The following is a 20,982-nucleotide window of genomic DNA, read 5'->3' on the forward strand; positions in this document are numbered from 1 at the left end:
CTCCTCTTTCCAGCAGTTCACTGCCATCCCCGGCGAGCCGCGCTGTCATCCCACAACGGTCATCCCAGACGGGCGCCATTTTGTTCGGCACAGCTACGCGAGTGGCAGAGCTGCAACCCGCCTCCACTCTTCGATCTCGGGCAACGGACATGGAGTCTCGATTGAGAGACATGCTTCCGCATCTCACCTTCATTTTCGTGGGTAAGTCAAAGCGCCTCGGGCCGCTCTTATTCAGATGCTGATGATTAGAAACGCATGCTAACGCCACTCTACGGCGACACCAAGGAGGATATATAAAACTTGCTGGAGTGGAAGCCGCCTATACTCAAGGGTGAAGCCGCGCCGAACTGGCGGCGGCCATCTTACCAGAGGCAAAAAGGAGCGTAGCGCGCAGCCGCGCCTGGCCGCGCTTCTGCTTTTTCGCGCTGCTTATGAAGTTGCGGTCATTCAGAAAGCAGTGAAAACGAGTGGTTCTAGTTGTAAGCGCTTATTTCCCATCAAGGAGCACCAAACAGCCGTGATGAAGGCAGTTTAACTGCAGAAGTATTAAGGAGAAAGGCATAGCGCAGCCTGCAGATCCAAAAGCAGCGGATCGCAGCCGTGCTTCTAGTTTTTCGCGCTACTCATGAAGTTGCTAGCATTTAGAAATCAACGCAAACGAGTGGTTCTAGTTGTAAACGTCCATTTTTCGTCAACCAGCGGCAAACTGGCATGCGGAAGGCAGTTTGCCAGCTCATATATTAAGTAGAAAAACTTAGCGCTGCGTCGCTCGTGCTTTTCCGCGCCGCGGATGAAGTTGCTTGCATTTGCGGAGCAACGAATACGAGTAATTCCAGTTATAAACGTTTCGTTTCCATCAACTAGCAGCCAACTGGCATGTAAAAGCCAGTTTAAGTGCACAAATTTTATGGAGAAAAGCGTGGTGCAGCCGCGCTCGAAGCCTTTTCGCTTTGCTGGTGCAGCTGCTCGCATTTCGAAAGGAATCCACATGCACGGTTCTAGTTTTGGACTTTTATTTTCAATCAACCAGCAGCCAACAGATGTGCAGAGGACAGCTCTACTGCGCAGATATTAAGGAAAAATCTTACACGCGGTCAAAAACATCATGACAAATACCCTACTGGTGATTGAAAATAATCACCCTCGACAAAAGTGGGTCTCACTTTGTTTTTGATCAGTTCACGGTTTCGTTTTTTTGTCATGTGATGTATTTTCACTTTCACATATTCTTCAGCGATCTTTTTTGCACAAACTACAAATATGGTTGTCAAGTGGGTCAAGGTCAAGGATGTGGTCCTCGAGTTTCTGAAACCACTTTTTATCTGTGGAGGTTCCCAGGACTTCAAGGATGAGGTGTTTCAGTCTTAGCGTCACCATTTTAATTGTATCGTATTCTGCCTGTAGCCGTCGAAGCCCCTTTCAACTGCTTCACAAAGACTAACAACGTGTTGCGCCAGACCGAAATAAGTCCACCTCGGCTCTTTTGCCTAATTAAAGGTGGCAGCTCACCCGAATGCAGGGCTGCGATGCACTGTTCACATGGTATCGTTGAACAAACTTTCCGTTTTTTCAGTTTCTATGTGCTGGTCATGCACACCAAAAATCCAACAAACCCAGTTTTCTTCAGTCCCTGTATAACTGGACGTCCTGCCGGATCTCTTAGCCCATGTATGTTGGTACGGGCCTCGGAAAAGAATAACTTCCAGCAGCCTTCATTCTCCTTCCGAAGAGGTGTCTTGTATGATCATGCAAATGGATTTTGAGAGTTCATGATGTCGAACAAGTGATCAAAAAGCCTAATGAACTTAGACATTGCACTGGCACCCTTCAACTGTGGCAGTTTGAGCACTTGTTCGCAGAAGTCCAAGGCGTCAGCAACTCAAGCACTCGGGGCTTGTACTGCATACCGTACTTTCATTTTTTTGTTTTTCCCATTGGACGTGCACATTTGTGAGCTTGTTTCCAAGCCGCAACCCTTCGCCACGTTGTAATGCCTCCAATGCCAATATATAAGCCCACTTCACGTGATTTCCTTCCATCTCAATAAGGTGGCTTACAGTTGCCAACGAGTTCCGCACGAGCTTTATCATGTGACAAGCACCTAAGACAAACTGAATGTTTTTGGTGGAATCAGCAGGTGGAATCTGCAAAACAACTCCGGAAAACAGCGGCGCGAGCCGGCGCCAAGCGCGATTTTTGCCTCTGGTAAGATGGCGGCAGGTGGCTTTGGTCGGAGCGCGCCCTCTCCACTCCATCAAATTCTATATATCCTCCTTGGGCGACACCAATGTCTCGATTTCTATTAAGGCGGGAGCCTTTAATGCCTCATCGTTGCAAGCAGGAGCCGTCGACAGAAATGTCACGCGTTTGAATTGGTCGAAATGGTCGTGACGTCACAGTGCGCGAATTTCAAACAGGGCCAATTGTACACCGTATTCAATAGACGCGCCTTTGTTCGCTGCAAACCATCGAGCCGGCATGGCGGAGTGGTCAGCGTGATCGTCTCGCTCTCCGGAGACCCAGGTTCGAATCCCCAACTCGACCAATTTCCTGCCCGGTTTTATTTATTTATCTGGTCCTACTAGAAAGGTTAATTGACTAATTAACTAAACTGAGTCCCACTTACTTCGAGCATCACTATACAATTACTTTAATTGGTCGCATCGTTACCAGCCAAAGTACAATTGGCCCCGTTTGAAATTCGCGCTCAGTGATGTCACAACCATTTCGACCATTCTGAAACGCGGACACATTTGCTAACACCTCTTGGTCTTAAGAGAAGTTTATTTGACCCTCGAGCAAAAAAGGGACATCCGTCCCTCTACAAAAACAAAGATACATTACGGCGACCGATGTCTCCTGGTGCTCACACACTCACTGGGAACGCGTCACCTCTTGGTCACGACAGCATGAGGTATTAAAGGCTTTCCCCTTAAAAATACCGAAGACACGTTGGAAATTAGACCTAAAGAGTGCTTGGCGAAAGAACCCCAGGTGGTCGAAATTTCCGGAGCCCTTCACTACGGCGTGCCTCATAGCCTGAGTTGCTTCGGGACGTTAAACCCCAATAAACTTAACCAGCCAAACCTTGTGGTCAACCGAGTGCCACTTGCCCGAACCGCTTGGCGCATGGCGGGCTTCCCGTATGAGCGCTTTTTATTGTCTTTGGCGCCGCCGCGGTGGCTCAGTGGCTATGGTGCTCGGCTGCTGGCCCGAAAGACGCGGGTTCGATCCCGGTCGCGGCGGCTGAATTTCTTTGGAGGAGAAATTCGAGGCCCGTGTACTGTGCGATGTCAGTGCACGTTAAAGAACCCCAGGAGGTCGAAATTTCCGGAGCCCTCCACTGCGGCGTCTCTCATAGCCTTAGTCGCTTTGGGACGTTAAACCCCATAAACCATAAACCAACCTATTGTCTTTGGCGACTGCGGTCGCTTTTTTTTATTGTAGCGTTTGAAAGCGCAGCCCTTTTGCGCTCGTTTCGCGGCGTCGCCGTCGCCCGTTCGGCATTCACTGTGCTCATTGGCGTTAGCGTTTTACACTCCGATCATTTTAAGGAAAGAAGTGGAAAAACTAGCTCCCTGGGTCAGTGGACGCCTGAATCGCGCTGTTGTGTTGTTGATGCGGCCGTATGAGCTGCTGCCTAGCAACCGTCGTGGTGGACACCCGAACCGCACCATACAATAGGGGAGGAAGTGGGAGTGAAAGAAGAAAGACCAAGAGGGGCCGTAGTGTAGGATATTCAAGGAAAGGAAATTACGCAATAATTCGAGGAAAGGACATTACGCAATAACTGTCTCGCATATCTCGGTGAACACCCGTGATCGGTTTGGACAGGAAGGGAAGAAGTGGGAGTGAAAGAAGAAACAGAAACAGAACCCAGGACCCAAAAGGGACATCGGTCCCTCTACAAAAACAAACAAACATTGCGGCGACTGATGTCGCCCGGTGCACACACACACACGCAGGGAACTTAAAGAGTCCAAAACCACGAGATGTCCAAGAAAGTTCAGGGGTCCATACGCGCGGGGGAAGCACGCCGGATGGAAATACCGCGCACAAATACCCGCGCACAAATATAACGCGCGAACAACGCACACACACCTCGCGCACAAACTCCGGGCGCGAACATAGCGCGCACAAACATAACGCGCGAACAACGCACACAAACCTCGCGCACAAACTTCGGGCACGAACATAACGAGCGAACATCGTGTACGAAACACGCGTACCACACTGGCGCGCCACACTTGATATGGTAGGAGCCGCACCGACACACGGCCCCTGCCCGCGACGATGAAGCGGGTGGACCAGCGCTGAAGGAACTGGTGCTCCTCCAGCGACACGAGGTCCACGCACGCCTGGGCGAACATGCGCGCACGTACCCGCTGTAACATAGGGTACATGGCTCTCTGTGGTCGTCCCTGCAGAGCCGCCACACCTCTCTGGCGCCACAGCACGAATGCCCCGACGCAAACAAGCATGCGCACGAAAGGGTCGCGAAACCTGGAGTTGGGGCCCAGGGTCGCTACAAACATTCTAGACATGAGAACCCAAAATGTCCTGTCGACAGAACACTCAAATAGTGCGTGCGGCAAGGTTTCAACAAGGCCACACTGCGGACATCGGTCGGAGGGGGCCACGCCCCAAGCCGCCAGGCGATCTGCCGTAGGCAGGGCCCGCCAGCCCCGCAGCCAGCCAAAGTCTCGCACGTCTGCGGGAAGGGATGACGACGTCAGGTCCCGCCATCTCACCTCTCTGCTTAGCGCCAATTTCTCCTGTGGGGCTTCTTTTACGGCCAGGAGCTCGCATACCCGAGAGGCGGGAGTTGAAAAACGCTCCACCTCTGGCAGCGCTGCGGTGAGGGACCTGAGCGTCTGGCAGACTCGCTGGAAAAACCGAGGCTGCTGGAAGGCTGTCGGGCCGACACTCTGCTCGGGAAAGAAAGGAAATTACGGAGGAGGTTGCGCCGCTGCGCGGAGGAGAGGCCGCAGTTGGCACGATTCCAGCGAACGGATGGACGGACACCGCAAGCATGGACGGACAACGCGAGCGTGAGCCATTAAAGGCTTTCGCCTTAATAAAGACCCAATAGACGATATGCGAAATTGCTTGGCGGTCTGGCAACACCGCGCCCACAACTTCCGGTTTCCATCTTGGCTCGGTCGAGCGCGTCGAGCTGGTGCATCGTTTGCTATGCCTACTTTCTTCTTGCGAGTGGAATTTCAACAGGCAAGCTTCAGCTGCTGCGTTTTTTTCACAGCTGATATTTGACGAAATGTAGGTGCTTTCAATAGGCGGCAGCTTACTCCTACCGCGTCCTCAGATTCGCTTGAAGTCTGGCGCTGATGATCGCAATAATCGGCACTCGAAAGTGGGTTCGAAAGTCGAACCGTGACCGTGTGCTGTTGTCGTTTTAATGCTCGCATTAAAGCGCCAGTTCAAGCATAACGCATTATCATGGCTATTTTATTCCCAGGTGGACGCGAATTCATCTGGTAGAGTAGCGAGCGGTTATTTTGCGCTCAGTGCGCACGTGTGTTGACAAACCCGTGACAGTGCGAACTGTCGTTCGCGCCGACGCCAGGAGCTTCGTGCATTGAAGTATAATCACACAAGACCCTCGACCAGCTGCGTAATTCGATTCCTCTTCTGTAATGTGCAATGCGCATCCGTGGTTTTCAACGTCACCGTTTCAGAGCCCGGCGTCGGTTGATTTTCGCCACAATTCGTTGAAACCGCGTCCTGCTTAAGACGCAGTCAGTCAGTCGACATTAACAAGAGGAAAGTAGGCATGCACATATAATTCAAAATATTGTTAGCAAAGACGCAGCTTTTTTTTTTTTTCAGATAAGCACTGAGCCACCGCGGCGGCTTGCTTAGAGAAAGATGCTACAGCTGTAGGTGCATATGCACGGACCCGATACGCTGGTCAATCTGTGTGTGCAGGGGCGAAATTAGCATGTTCGGTTGCTTCCGAAACTTAATTAGCTTACTCCCAAACTTGGACAAATGGCTTTGTTGCGGAGCAAGCTGTTGGAGCTTGCCACAACGATGATAAAATCTGATGACCTGAAGCGTTTTCAGAACATTGTTGCACGTGCTTGATAGCTTCGAAATGCGTCCCTCCTTCGCAATAAAGTAGCTATACTATTCGCTTCTTTTTTAGAGCGCAGCTCTTTGGCGTCCGTTCCTGGGTTTCGCGTCGTCGTCGGCCTCGTAACCAGCTCCGCCCCCAATGTCACGCTTTTCAATTGGTCGAAATGCTCGTGACGTCACAGTGCGCGAATTTCAAATGGGGCCAATTGTACTTTGGCTAGTAACCATGCAACCAATCAAAGGGATCGTATAGTGATGCTGCAACTAAGTTGGACTGAGTTTAGTTAATTGCTTAATTAATCAATTAGCCTAATTAATATAGAGGAGAATGAAGAGCTCAGAAGAAAAGAAAAAGAAAGACGCGTACAGCGTCCGCGGAAGGAGACGCTGCTGAAAAAAACAGATAAGTACGAAGCCGCGTTCCCTCCACCACCACGCACTTCCCCACTCAGTAAGACGTTGCTCGTTTCATATACGTTGTGTCGAACATCCTAGACCGTTCCAACAATTGACAGGTTAATGACAGAACACGATGGATAGAAATACAATAATATAAATATGAAATAGCCTAATTAACCTTTCTAGTTAGACCGCATAAATCAATAAAACCGAGAACGAAATTGGTCGAGTTGGGGAATCGAACCAGGGTCTCCGGAGTGCGATACGAGCACGCTAGCCACTCCGTAATGCCAGCTGAATGGTTTGGAATGAACAAAGGCGCGTCTAGCTAATACGGCGTCTTCGTTCACTCCCATCTTCCCCCTTTCCCTTACGGCGAGGTGCAGGTGTCCACCCAGATATGCGAGAGAGATACACTTCCTTTCCTCAAAAAATAAATTTACCGTCCAGCAAGGCGTACAGCCGAATTGGCGATGGCGTTCTGTGGACTCCCTGGCAGCGTTGCAAGACGCTGTCGCGTTCCATTCTTACAGGCGAAGCTTAACATGTTAACCACACATCAGTAACACACGCAGACAGCCAATGGACGCGTCATTCGCTGGCAGCACTTGATTCATCATTCACAACCACATTCTTAACGTACGCTCCCTTGCCGCACATGCCAAGGACGTACACCACGATCACATTCTGCGCCATTCCTCTGTACTTTGCTTTGCTGAAACCTGGATGGATCCCGAAGAGCCTCTCGAAATCATAGGTTTCCTATACTGCTGTGGTGCTCGCAGAGACCACAACAGAGCGGCGGGAGTCGCTATCTACTTGCGCACAGGTCTCTCTGCAATACCAGTCGAAATGTTTGGCACGTCACATGAAGTTGGCGAACTGTGCGCCGCAAAGTTGCCCAACGGCTTGCTGGTAGTAGCTGCCTACTTCGCCCCTACCGCACTCACGAAAGACGTCGTGCACTTCCTGCAACTCGCATTAACCGTCCATCGATCCACACCGATGTTAGTAGTGGGGGACTTTAATGTTGACATAAAGACAAACAGCAATTTCCTAACACTTATGCGGGAGAACATCCCGTTCATCTCGCTCGTAACGCGTCCCACGGCTGTGACAACCTCGCGAGGCACTTGTATAGATCTCGTCTTTGAGAATTAAGCATTGGTGTACCAAGTCGAACATATATCAGTCTATTTCTCCGACCACAAAGCTTCCTTCATGACTGTCAAGAACTGTTAGTGGAGTCTTTGTTAAAGGAATACGTGTGAAAAATAAAAAAAAAATTCTGTGATAGCGCATACATGTGTTGCTCGATTTTTTTGCCTCAATCTATCGAAAAGGTGAAACAGCTTATTTGCTGCGCTCAAATTTCGCATTAGGAAGTAACGTAATCGTCGGTAATTTTTTTTTAGACTTTCGTCGCCGCAGATATCGAAGGTATAGGAATCCTCAAGAAATAAAGCATTCTCACCTCAGTTTTTATACGTAGGGTGTATTGCTTCACAAAGACTCCTTAAGGCATATAACATATCCGTATGGTCCAGAGAGATTGCTCGCCCTTCTAAAACTAATTGGACACGGGAAAAACTTAACTGAACACGTAGCAAACTAAGCAGTAATCGGCATATGGTTCTTCGAGTGAACTTAATTCGCCACGGCACGAGCGATTGGCCACCCGCTCAAAAAAATTACCTTCTGTATTACGTTGTTCAAGTATGCATCTATATATATTCACGCCCGACCGGAGAGTTGATAAATGCACGAAATCGGCTTCTAATTTTGATCAGAGGCAACAAAGGCTGTGGTCCCTATCTTAATTTAAACGCAAATCACCTCGAAAGCTTTGTCAAAAATCAGCGCATAAAGCGAAAGCTGCACACTGATCCGCGTGCTGACACATGATACCTCGCATGGCGTTTTGTGTTACTAAAACGTTGGGACGGAGTAAAAAAATAGAAAAGCGAAAAGCTTGAACGCACCTAGTTCTGGCACGCATCGTAGTGTCTCTTCACAGTGGAGAGGGTAGCGCAACACTGCATTGGCATTTTACTTTTCAAACGAAGCGCAGCCGTTTTAACCCAACACTGGGCAGCAGCTTCGTTTTCTCTACCGAGCCAACATGGAGGACTGAGTTCTCGGAGCGCCGGGAGATGGCGCTGCGCATTTCGCATATCGTCTATTTCTAACCTTCACCGAGTCCACAGCCCCTACCTCGCAACAGTATGGTTTAAATATTCTGCGCGCAGCCTTGCGGTACATTCCTGACAGTGACGTTAAATCAAGCCAGAGCAGTTCCAAGTTGGGTTTCAGTATGCACTACTGATACAGCTGGCGTTCCTCGAGCACATTTAATTCTTTAATCCGTTGTTGTGCGCTGCATGAGTCCGTTGGATCTTGCTAAACTTTGTCTTCAACTTTAAACTGAATCGGTTTGGGGGGAGTTCTGACACAAAATTTTTCCCGACGGCCCCGGCAATTTCACGTGCCTGTAAGGAATACATTGGAAGGACACTTAAGCTTCGCCTTCAACAGTGGTGCGCGATAGCGTCTTGCAGCGCTGCCAGGGAGTCCGCCGATAGCAATCACCCGTTGGGCGCAACGCCTGGCGCATTCGACAGATCGAAAATTATTTCTTTGAGGAAAGGCAATGACGCAGTAACAGTCTCGCTTGTCTTGGTGGACACCCGAGTCGCGCATCATACGCAGCCCCAAATTATACGCCGACGGTTCGAATCACTGCCTTAAGCGAGGCCCTAACTTAATACAGTAAGTTTATGCTGCACGAAACGCTGAATCATAGGACACCATACGGAACATTGTGCGGCATACGGTTGGCATACGACTTTGCCCGACGCATGGTGCCAACTACAACTACGACGCCGGCGGCTTTTCGACCCAACGAGCTGTATACTCTGCCTCGTAAAAATTTCGGAGTGGAATAACATCAGTGAGACAGAGAAAGGAATTTTTAATGAGGAAAAGGTGGAGAGGTCGGCGGCTGGTGACATAGCCCTGGCCTGCTACTCCACAGAGGGGAAAGGGAAGGGGAGGAAAAGGAAAGTGCGAATGAAGGTTGATGATGGCATAAAACAATGAGTTTCACGTGTGATGTTCACACACACACACACACACACACACACACACACACGCACACACACACACACACACACACACACACACACACACACACACACACACACACACACACACACACACACACACACACCATTGGCTGGCACTCGCATCCCGGTTAGTAGACGCACATAAAACTGGTGTCTGCAACACAAACACCGACACATGTCATTAACCATGAAGGTAGTGCACAGGCGGTCACAGACGAGTATCCAGGCCTGTTTCACACAAAAAGTTGAGCACGGCCTTTATCACACGCCACCAATCAGAACGTCTCGCCCTGGCGCCCAGAATAGTTTCCTCGGGGAGAGGGCGAGAGTCCAGTTGTTTCACGGTCGCCTCCAATGGTCTTCTTTCAGCAGTATAGTTCGGGCACTCGCAAAGAAGGTGTCCAGTAGTCTCTGGAGTGTGGCACTTTACGCAATTTGGGTTACTTTCGATGCCGATCTTGTGAAGATAGTGTTTGGTGTAGGCAACGCCAAGCCGTAACCGCTGGAGTAAAGTCCCATGACGTCGCACCACCATAGATGGCAAATGTAATCGTGAGCCAGCCTCAAGCTTAGAGACGCGGTCCTGTTGATGACTCGAATCATGCCAGTGCGACTGCATTGCGGCTTGCATTAAATGCGTCAACAAGGCTCCTATGTCTGATCTGGAAAAGGCTATCTCAATGAAAGCACCATCACTATGTGCCAGCCGAGCCTCGGCATCAGCACGCTCGTTTCCCGCTTTGCCTCAATGGCTCGGTATCCACTAAAACTTTATGATATGGCCGCGGTGGAAAGCTTCGGCTAACAAAAGCAAAATCTGTTCAACCAGCTGCTCGCATGCCCTTGGTTTTACATGAGTTTGTACGACCTGCAGTGCCGATCTTGAGTCGCAGAATATAGCCCTTTGGTGCGCTGGCTGGTGACCAATATAACGGACGGCTTCTCGTATGGTTGCCAATTCGGTTGCCGTAGAGGACGTTTTGTGCATGAGCCTGAAACGGTGACATGAGGCATTTCCTGGCACTGTCACCGCTGCAGCTGAAGAGAAGGTCGTCACGGATCCGTCCACGAAAACATGCTGGGCGTCAGTATACATAGATGGAATGTATGACAGCGCCAGCTGTTTCCGACCGACTGTTGGGATGTGCGTCTTCTTTGTTATCCCTGGGATTGTTGTCCGTATAGATGGTTTTCGTACTGCCCAAAGTGGCACCTCCGCAATCTGGTGTGGCGCTTAGTTCGAAGGCACCGCATTGCGCTGCATCCAGAGGGCTCTGGAAAAGGCTGCATCTGGACGCACAGCACTAATGTTGGTCAGGGGGTGATGACGATGCCTGGTCAGATGCCGCAAATGCACACGAAGCGGCTCCTGTTGGAAATAAATCCGTGCTGGGCAGGCGAGGGCCTTATAAAATATGCCACATGTAAAAGTTTTACATGGCAAACCCAAGCATACTCTTAAAGCACGAGCCATCAGTGCTCACGGTAAGACGATAAGGAGGTCCTCTAGTTGCGCGTTTCTTCGTCGCCAAGTATTCTCAGATACTCTGGAGCCAAACGTCATACCCGGCAGTGTAATTTCGTTGATCTTACTGGAGGATTTTCATTCTCAAGGGATATTTTTAATCGTTGCAGAACATCCAGACTCTGATAGTGAGCGTATTTTGCGTAATTGTTTCTGTTGGTCGATTCAGTATATATACTGAACAGCGCCTAATAAAACAATTCCGCTTTCTGTTCTCTTTTAGGATGGGGTCCCCCCCGCCCCTACAGTCCTCAGATGAACAGCTTGTGGACGTTTATGCTGACACGAGTATACGGACGCCCGGACGCCTTCCCCATCGGTCACGAACTGTACCAAGACTTTGTGCTTGCTGTGTTGCGTGGTCAAGCTAACAGTCCTTATCGCGGGGGCTAACTTCGACTGCCTGACTTGCCACAAGCCTAAATAAACTTGTCCCTTTCGATCAGTATGAACGCTTTGCTTCCTGTGGTAAATCTTGAACTCTTCTTCTGCGTCAATAGAAGTTGGCCATGCTTTACTCAAGCTGCTAGGTTAACAGGGAAAAAAAAAGAAAGACCACAACTTTAACAAATGAAAGGACGGAAATCATTAAAATTATCACCGCCATGCTCATCGGCACATCCAAGCTCAGAACAGGAAAAGGGCATTCCCTAAGACATACAATTCACCATGACTTCCGCCAGCGATGGTCGCCCTATCCGGAAATACTTCGGACTCAGAAATGGATGAAGCCCGTAGTTTCAGCCTGTTGCTCTACATTTTAGAGGAGGGCAGGGGGCGGTGGACGAAATGGGTGGCGACGACAATATACCAGTACTAATTCGCGTAATCATTGTCGGCAGTCAACACCAAAGTTGAGTCAGAAGGGGAAGACCTAGATAAGCTGGCATGCGTACACGGGCATGATGCGACGCTCTTAAGGCCGTTGTACGATCGTTTTTTGGGGGGATCCGCCAGCGAGTGGACCGCTCGCTTTCATCCTCCGCTCGGGCGTGGGACGGAATGGTGTTGTACGATCACTTCGCTGCTGGCGGACGAGACGGATGGTTCGAACGTTCCGATTGGCGCTCCCGGCAGTGCCGCCCAGCCAAATCGCCTGCAGCGGTATACAGGCATGTGTTTGTAGTGAAACACGCAGATATCTTGCGGTAGAAATTACCCATATTAAATGCGGCGTATTCAAGACAACATCCGTTGCATCAACGTTTCTTTTGCGGCGGGATTTTCGTCGAAGGTAGGCTCGTGGTCGGCTGGAATTCGGGCTGGGACGGCAGGAATCTCGGTTCAGACGACCCTGACGGCCGCGAAACAATTGGCGACAAAACTTTGCAAGATCGAAGGCGAGTCTGCTCATCTGAAGCGATGCCGTCGGAAACGATACGTATTTGGATCATTTCTACCCATGAGACTGAAAAACGCGTCACATCGCGTCCCCGTTCGATGATACGTTCTCACAACGGCCCGTGATTCCTGCTCCAAAATAAAAGAATGCTGCCTGCGCTGAAAGCTATGCTGCCCCGACGACTTCACAACGACGAGGCGATTCTTATTGCTAATTCTCGATCGGGCCAGGCTGCAGCATAGGCTGCTAACAAACGTCCGTAATGACAATTGGTATAATCACATTTTTCTAAATAGTTAAGATTACATACTTAAAAATTTTTATTTAGTTATTCAGAATAGCACACTGCAGTGTTCTTGCATTGCTGACAGAGAAAAAATAATAATTGGACTTCCAGCCGTTACCAAGAATTTTGCACAGTCACTGTAATATGTAAATGGAGTTCTCATTGGGTCCCTATACTGTTATTGCAAAAGGCATGCTTACCTATTCAATATATAAGGTGTGTGTTTGTGTGTGTGTGTGTGTGTGTGTGTGTGTGTGTGTGTGTGTGTGTGTGTGTGTGTGTGTGTGTGTGTGTGTGTGTGTGTGTGTGTGTGTGTGTGTGTGTGTGTGTGTGTGTGTGTGTGCGCGCGTGTGGTGTGTGCGCGTGTGTGTGTGTGAATTGTGCATGCATTTAACATTCACAATTTAGCACGACACTGCTGTCAAACACGAATGCTAATGGACATGAGAAATTATGTTTCCAGTTAACTGGAACAGGTAAAATCAGTTGTAATTAAAGCAGTTCTGCATTTCACAGAAAAGTAAAAATGCAACAATAGCGATTTATTTTTGTTATGTTTTTCAGGCCATTATTAAAACCAAAATAAAAAGAGCACTATGTGGCTACAAAGGGGCTTAGACGTGCATCACAGGGCAAAAAGTGCATGGCTTTGTTCTGCACAGTGACAGCGGGCCATCAAGGTGTGGTTTAGCATTCCTTCCTGAGCTCATATTGCAGTTGCACAAGCCAGAATGCAGTGTTGAAAACAAGCATGGGAAGTTCTGCTGAAGGTCACGTCATTGTTGCCATGTACAAAACAAGCTGGCATATACTCTGTGCAACTCCAAAGCATTATCAAATGTTGCTGTGAATACAAACCAAAGTGGGTGCCTTTGTATTGCATAAAAGCCTGTACATGCCATTCTCATTAATATAAATATAATGAGATGTCGGAGCCAGTAAACTAGATTACAGGTAGAGTAAACGCAAGAACCAATTTGGAGGGTTTACATGGCCACGGCTCCCGGCTTAGGCTGAGAAGAATACTTGTATAGTAAGGGAAACAGGGTGCGATGGCCATATTATCTGGTTATCTCGAGCAAACGCTAACATCTCAAGCAGAATTTGGGAAATTGAATTTCTAGTAAGGAGCTATGATGTCGTGCAATAAAATGAAATTACAAATAAGCCGTTTAAGTATGTGACAGGTATATATGCATATGTTCTCTCATACAGGCTTAAAGCAATGTGTGAAGTTATTTTCACTGATCAGTAAAATGTAAAATGGCTGAATGTAACCATGACCAGTTCCCAAGGTAGCAAGCAAAAGTGAGCACTGCTAACAGTTAACTGATGTTCATACCACTCAGCATATGCTGAATTTTAGAGTGCTATTTGCTCCTGACTATCAACATGTTCAGTAAAATATACCTATATCACTGCCAGTCTGCTTTCAAAGAAAGAAATTAACTGAGGCATTGACAGGAAACAGAAATTTGGAAAAGCCCAATCCGAAGTTAGGCGGAAGAATGCCCAAGGAAAACAGAAAAGCAGTGATGGCTTTTGCCATTTCTGGCATCTCTATACTGCAACTTAAGGCTGACGGCTTTTGTGTTGTTGGGACTGGGAGTCCGAGCCAGGAAACGGTCGAGGCGACGGTGAATCAAATGACTTTTATGTACAGTATGTACAAGGGCTTTTACATAATACAAGGGTCAAGAGCACCACGGGCTAGCACGAAGAAGAAGGGCGGCCCCGGCGACGAGCGTAGCTCCGGCGTGATGACTCTTCTGCTGCCCGTCTGCTGCTCGGGTTCAGCGCGGCTCCGTTTTTAAAGCCGCCAGAGTCCGTTGCGGCAGCCAGCCGTTCAAATCCTCCAATCAGCTCACGGCACCGGCCACAGTTCAAATTAGACGAATGCTCCAGAGGCGGCCGGCCGTTGAAGGCTGGCCGGCGAAGCGCCCCAGGTGTACGAGCCGACGGAAAGGAAGGGGAGGAGGAAGGGTCAGCGCCGGGCCGGGCGCCGACGAGGCGGGATGATTCGCGCTGCAAGCCGCGACATGTCCGAGAGAGTCTGGGCCCGCTTTGCGCGACGGCGGGCGCGCAGCGCTGGTTTAGAGAAGCCAGCCAGCGAAATGTGGGCGCCAGCACAACAGCACCACCGCCGCCAGACAATGCGCCACGAAGACGAGCTACTTCCGCGTGGCTCGGAGGCGGGGCGCGCTCGTACGCCAGGCTCCTCCAACTTCTCGTCCGGTGTTCAGCCGCAGGTAGCTCCAGGTTCCTTTCCGAGAACGGGTCCCGCTCGTCAGGACAGGATCACTGCTCCGCCGCCTTGTCGCCCAGGTGACTGGACCAGCTTCGCTCGGTCCTTCCGAAGAGCTTGCTTCTCAGCATCGGTCGTTGATCATTCTGCATGTTGCCAAGAACCGACCGACAACAGGCAACACCCAACACGAGCAAGTGCCCTCTGTCACCCGTCAAAACACCAGACTTAAAGGTCACAAAACTCCGCTAGCAATAGTTCTGTCCCCTTTTTGCTCCTTCTCCGACAAGAGACACATGTGGGATAGAAGAACTCTAAAGTAATAACTCAAACAAAGTGTCAAACACATGTCACACACGGAATAAAAGGAATGCAAAGTAAATTTGCTCTCTTCAAATCACTCGTCCAGGAAAACAGTCAGCTGAGGCCACAAATGAGGATATCGATTTTTCCTCGATCTGCGAGCGAACTTAACAGCTGTTCGCGAAGAGGTAAAATGTAAGTCACGAGGAGGTGAAGGCAGCCTTGCTTAGAACACACGACTTAGTTCGTCTACCCCAGCGTTTAACTTGGTTAAACGGCACCCGCTACCGCGGAAGCTAATAGACAGTTTTAGTATAGCGTACGCAAAACCTTTGCGTACGCAATAAAATAGCGCATGTAAAATGCGCATGCGCAGAACGCTAAAAGAAGCTTAGCGTTTAGCGTACGCACGCAATTTTCTGGAAATAGCGTAGCGTCTTTGCGGGGCTTGCGGAGACAACATGGCGGCGCCCTGTATGCCCGCTTCGGTTCTAAAATACCTCGTCATTGAGTTATTCGGCGTTCAACTGGCAATAAATGGTGGTATTCGCTTCCGCTTTCTGTCGTTTCACTGGGACGCAATGCTATGTGCGATAACTTGCCGGTACTTTTGAGATAGCAGTCTGTTTTCAAGCCCGTAAGCCTAACGACAGGTTGTGTACACTGTCGTCATGGCAACGGCCATTTTTAGCACTTGGATCAAAACGACCTCAATTTTTTTTTTCGACGTGTGGTGGCGCTCGGTACTTACCCAAACGGGGCTGAACTTGGATGTTGTATGTCTACTCAGCGGCTACTGCGGAACGGTCCGCAAACGCTCACCTAAAAGTGTTGTTCGCGCTTTGAATTTAGCGTACGCAAACATCTTGCGTGTTGCGTACGCAAAAAACGCAAACGCTATACTAAAACTGTCTAATGACTCTGCCTCTTTCGCTGTAGCTGCGCTTTTCTCTCTCTCTCTACTACCGTGGAAGCTAATGTCTCTGCCTCTTTCGCGGTAGATGCGCTTTTCTTTCTCTCAGTACTTGTCTTTCCAGTTTCTACGGGCGGTACAGTACGAGAATGATTGGTTTTCTCTTACTAGCGACTTGTCCCTTTCTTTGCGCTTCGCGCGCCAGTCGCGACGTTCCATAGCGAGTGCGCAACGCTTCCGATGGGACCGTTTTCTCTTTCTCTTTGTGCGTGGTGGCAAGTGAGACCCAGAAATTTTCAATTTCTCGCGCACCCTTTTGCCTGTCCGCTCGATGTGTGGTTCGCCTCTACCCAGCCTTTCGATTTTATGCCTACTGGAGAGCGTTATCCTCGTACGCGGCTTTCCATCGCGATAACTGTACTTGGCCGAGCGCTTAGAGGGTTTCTTCTTGCCAATTTTCTTGCTCCTGTCACTGCGGTCTCGTACAGTCTTTCGCCTATTGAGCCGCACACGCGTTTTATCTGCGCGCGCGAGCCGCTTTCTGTGGGATCGCGGTTTCTTCCCTGACTGAAGCGGAAAACGAGAGTCTTCATGAGAGTACGCGCTTTTGCGTGTCTTGCTCTCTTTGTGCTGGCGGCTAAATTCTCTCTTGTCCCGCTCCTTAATTTTTCGCCTCCCTGGGTGCGCTCTCTTGAATCGAGGTTTGCTGCCTTGGTGCACTTTTACGCGCGAATGTTTGTACGATTTCTTTTTGCAGTTTATTCTACTGCCCAGACCTATGGGCCTCGACACACTTACGCGCTTCGCTTTGCGCGATAGTGATGTGTCGCACGTTTGTTTAGCTCCGATTCTAACGCTAGCTTCAGGGCTGACAACGTGACTGACTTTGCTGGAGTCATTTTGCCGGCGACGTTGGCGCTTCCGATGGTGGCAAACCGTTTCCGCGCGCTTGCCCTATCTCTCTTTTCGGCGGCGCCCGTCTTTCTTATGCCTGCCTTTCATCTTTCGGCGGCACCACTCTTTCTTTTGCGTGCCTTTCATCTTTCGGTGGCAATACACTTTCCTGAACTAGCGGCTTCTTTCTTTCCGGTCGCAGCTTTCTGTCTTGTGCTATACATTCATTTTTCGGTAGCAATTCCCTTTCGCTAGTTGGTTCTTCGAGAGCACATGCTGCTTCCGTAGCCTTGGTTTCTGCTCTATGACAATTACGCTCTGATTGTCAGCCGATTCACATGTGCTACCTAGATCAGGCCTGTCTTTGGCGCCTTCACTAAGTTCCTCAAAGCTGCGCTCTTCCTGCTCAGCGTCTCTGAGTGCGCAGTCGTCCTCATCTTTCTCGGACGGGCTGACGTCTACCGCCCCTATGTCGTCTGGAACTTTCTCTTCTCCACTGTCGTCCAGCACCTTAGTTTCTTCAGGCGCAGACGAACCAGTGTTTTCTACTGACATTACTGCTGACACACAGCTCTCGTCGTGCTCCTGACGCGTTTCAGCCAATTTCGGATGAGGGTCGGCTCTGCACTCAGTCGCGGTGTTCCCACTACTGCAGCTGCTTTCTGGAATGTCGTAAAGCTCAGAGCAGTGCGAAAGCACGGGACTCGTTTCGCATTCCTCGCCACAGACACTAACGCACAACTCAGCGTCCGCAAACTCTACATGCGCCTGCTTCCGTTGATCGTAAGTGTCGGGTTTCTGCATCTCTGCCGAACGCGCTGCACAACACGGTGTGCCGTCCTCATCTACTTCGCTTGCGTCGGCGCAAGCGTTTTCATTAATGTCCAGGTGGACGTCCTCTCTGCCCTGTTCGGCAGCTTCTTCTGCTTCTGACACGCTAGGAGATCCGCTTTCCGGTAACTCCGCCACAATTTCAATGGGTGAGACCTCTGTAAGTGCATCGTCCGATGCTGTGACTACCTTATCCGATGGTATAGAGGTTTTCTCGGTTGGCGAATGCGGGGAAGTTCCCTCTGTTACAGCAGCAGTTACATCTGCCACGTACGGACTACCTTCCTCTGTGCCGTACTGGCAGGGCTGCTCTTCAGCGACGCACTCTACCTCTGTGCCACGATCTTCCGACCCTTCAGCATTTTCGAGCCACTCTAAAATGTCGGCTTTAAACTGGTAGGGAAAATCGTAAAACGATGGGGTGCTATTCTCTCGCAGGTACCTTTGGCGAAGGTCCAGCGGTGGCACGTTATATCTCGCCAGTAAGAAGCTTTCCAGCTCATCGTAGTCCGCCAAGCCGTCGTCCAACAGGCGCTTTACAACGTCATAAGCTTCGCTGGAAAGCAGGGCTACCAACTTCTGTGCCCAACCATTCCGCTCAACGCGCTTTCTCTCGCAGACGCGCTCGAAATCCGCCAAATATTTCGCCATATCTTCGGCGATCACGAAGCGCTGCGGCCTGTCTATCAGCTGCTGACCGTTGGTCTCATGCAGCGCGGACAATGTTCTATATCTCTCATAACCGATCTCATGCGCTTCAAGCTCCAGGTCCATCAGTTTCTAAGGGCGAGCACGCCATTTTATCTGAAGCTGCCTCTGTTTTTCTGCCTCTTCGCGCTCAAGCTGCTTTTGTTTTTCTGCCTCTTCGCGCTCATGGCGTCTTTTGGCCTCCTCGTGCTCACGGCCTCATTGGCTTCCTCAACCGTTACTTCCTCTGCCCGCATGATCTCAAGAATCGCATGCTTTCGTTTTGCGGGGCCCAAATCAATGCCCAACTCTTCACAAATTTCGATGAGTTCCTTGACTTTGAAGTTCTCCATCGCGCACAATAGCCTCTTGTAGTTTGCCCTTTTCTTAGAATTCCCTTGCCGTTCACTACTATAGCGCTACTAGCATGACACGCGCAAGTAATTCTTTCCAGAACGCCTCGTTTACTCCCTCTGCACCAGCTTTCGTTTCAAAGCGCTCCGACATTGCTCGAAACAGCAAAGCTCCCTACAGTGCTACACACACAGCCCTACTATAGACTACAATCACGTGTGCTAGAGCAGTCTGGCGAATGGAGGGGAAAACATCAGGCAATCACCGCGCCGAAGTAGCTGTCGCCGGTCGATCCCGCAGCTGCCGTCCACTGTAGGGACTTTGGGGCATCCCACCGCTGCCACCACTGGGACTGGGGCATCCCACCGCTGCCACCACTGTTGGGACTGGGAGTCCGAGCCAGTAAACGGTCGAGGCGACGGTGAGTCAAATGACTTTTGTGTACAGTATGTACAAGGGCTTTTACATGATACAAGGGCCAAGAGCACCACGGGCTAGCACAAAGAAGAAGCGCGGCCCCGGCGGCGAGCGTAGCTCCGGCGTCATGGCTCTTCTGCAGCCCGTCTTCTCTCGAGTTCAGCGCGGCTCCGTTTTTATATCCGCCCGTGTCCGTTGCGGCAGCCAGCAGTTCAAATCCTCCAATCAGGTCACGGCACTGGCTACCGTTCAAATTGGACGAATGGCCGAGAGGCGGCCGGCCGTTGAAGCGTCGTAGGAGTTCGCACCGGCGGTGAGGAGGGAAGGAGGAAAGGTCCGCACCAGGCGCCGACGAGACGGGATGAATCACGCTGCAAGCCGCTACATGTCCGAGATAGTCTGGGCCTGCTTCGAGCGACGGCGGGCACGCAGCGCTGGTTTCCAGAGAGGGCAGCCAGCGAAATGTGGGCGCCGGCACTAAAGCAGATAAAACTCGGTAATTTTTGTTCGCCCTTTTCCAGTGACATTGGTCCCAATGGTGCTGGCGTGCGCGCAGCGACATGCACAAGCATTTTCAAGTTGTACATGCTCACTCCAACACAGGTTTCGTTTTTGCATCATCTTTGACAACTTGCAAATGCTTGTGCATCATATGAGAGAGCAAGACGAAAGGGTAGGGTACAAGGAAAAGAAGGATGTGAAAACGGATGACGGGGAAGGAAGGGATGAAAGTGGAGGAAGAAAGTCTGGTTGGTTGGCACAGAGCAGCGTGTGACTGGCACGGCTTGCCGACAACACTTGCGCTGGTGCACGCTGCCGATGAGAAGAAGCGAATATCTTCCTGGAATAGTACTTTTAAAATTTAAGGTATTTATCTCAGTTATAGCACTAGGCCATTTGCGCAGCCGCGGATGCAGAGGGGCGGTCAATGAACAAGCCAACAGTCGAGTGAACTACGAAAGAATGAGGGAACCTCTAAGCAAGAGTCACTTCTTTGTCGTCAGAGGACTGGTTCCCAACCGTGTAACAGGTGCAAGAAACGCGCGAAATCGGGCCACTTAGCGCAGTCATTTTGTGGTGTGTATACAAATTAAATAGAGGACTTTTCCAGCCTGCGCCGTGGTCCACTGTATACATATACACCGTGTCCGCGAGCGACTTTGACTAATGAGGCTTCGGTCGGGCACTGGGAGCGGGGGCTGCTATGATATCAGAGAAATTATTGTTTCTTGCCGTCTCTGATTAAAAAATAAATATGTACGAAAAGTTTTTTTTTTATTTTCTGCCTCGCAGACACTCTTCAAGCATCGGCTTCCACACCTCGTTAAGTGTTGTCAAAGGCGTCTTTTGGACACTTCATTTTTAAAGAGAACGAAGCCGTTTGTTCAATCCAATCACCCCACGTGGGTATGTGCCATTACAAAGAGAAGGAAGAAGAAGAAGAATCCGAGATCGTCCCCGGCGAGCCAGGCTGACATCCCGGAAGGGCGCCATTTTTCTCCATTTTGTTCTGCACCGCTACGCCTGCGTCCGAAGTGCAGGTGGTCTCGGCTCTTTGAGATAAG

General features: G+C 50.1%; 1 long non-coding RNA gene across 1 annotated transcript; it reads left to right on the forward strand.

The window, feature by feature from the left end:
* Positions 1–64: 64 nt before the first annotated feature.
* LOC149328691 (uncharacterized) lies at positions 65–11,593 on the forward strand. The gene is made up of 2 exons (XR_016285750.1): positions 65–201; positions 11,369–11,593. It is a non-coding gene; the product is annotated as an uncharacterized LOC149328691 (long non-coding RNA).
* The last annotated feature ends 9,389 nt before the right edge of the window (positions 11,594–20,982 follow it).

The sequence above is a fragment of the Amblyomma mixtum genome, chromosome 9 (genome assembly GCF_055824585.1).
Source record: "Amblyomma mixtum isolate Tamu chromosome 9, ASM5582458v1, whole genome shotgun sequence".
Classification (NCBI taxonomy): domain Eukaryota; kingdom Metazoa; phylum Arthropoda; class Arachnida; order Ixodida; family Ixodidae; genus Amblyomma; species Amblyomma mixtum.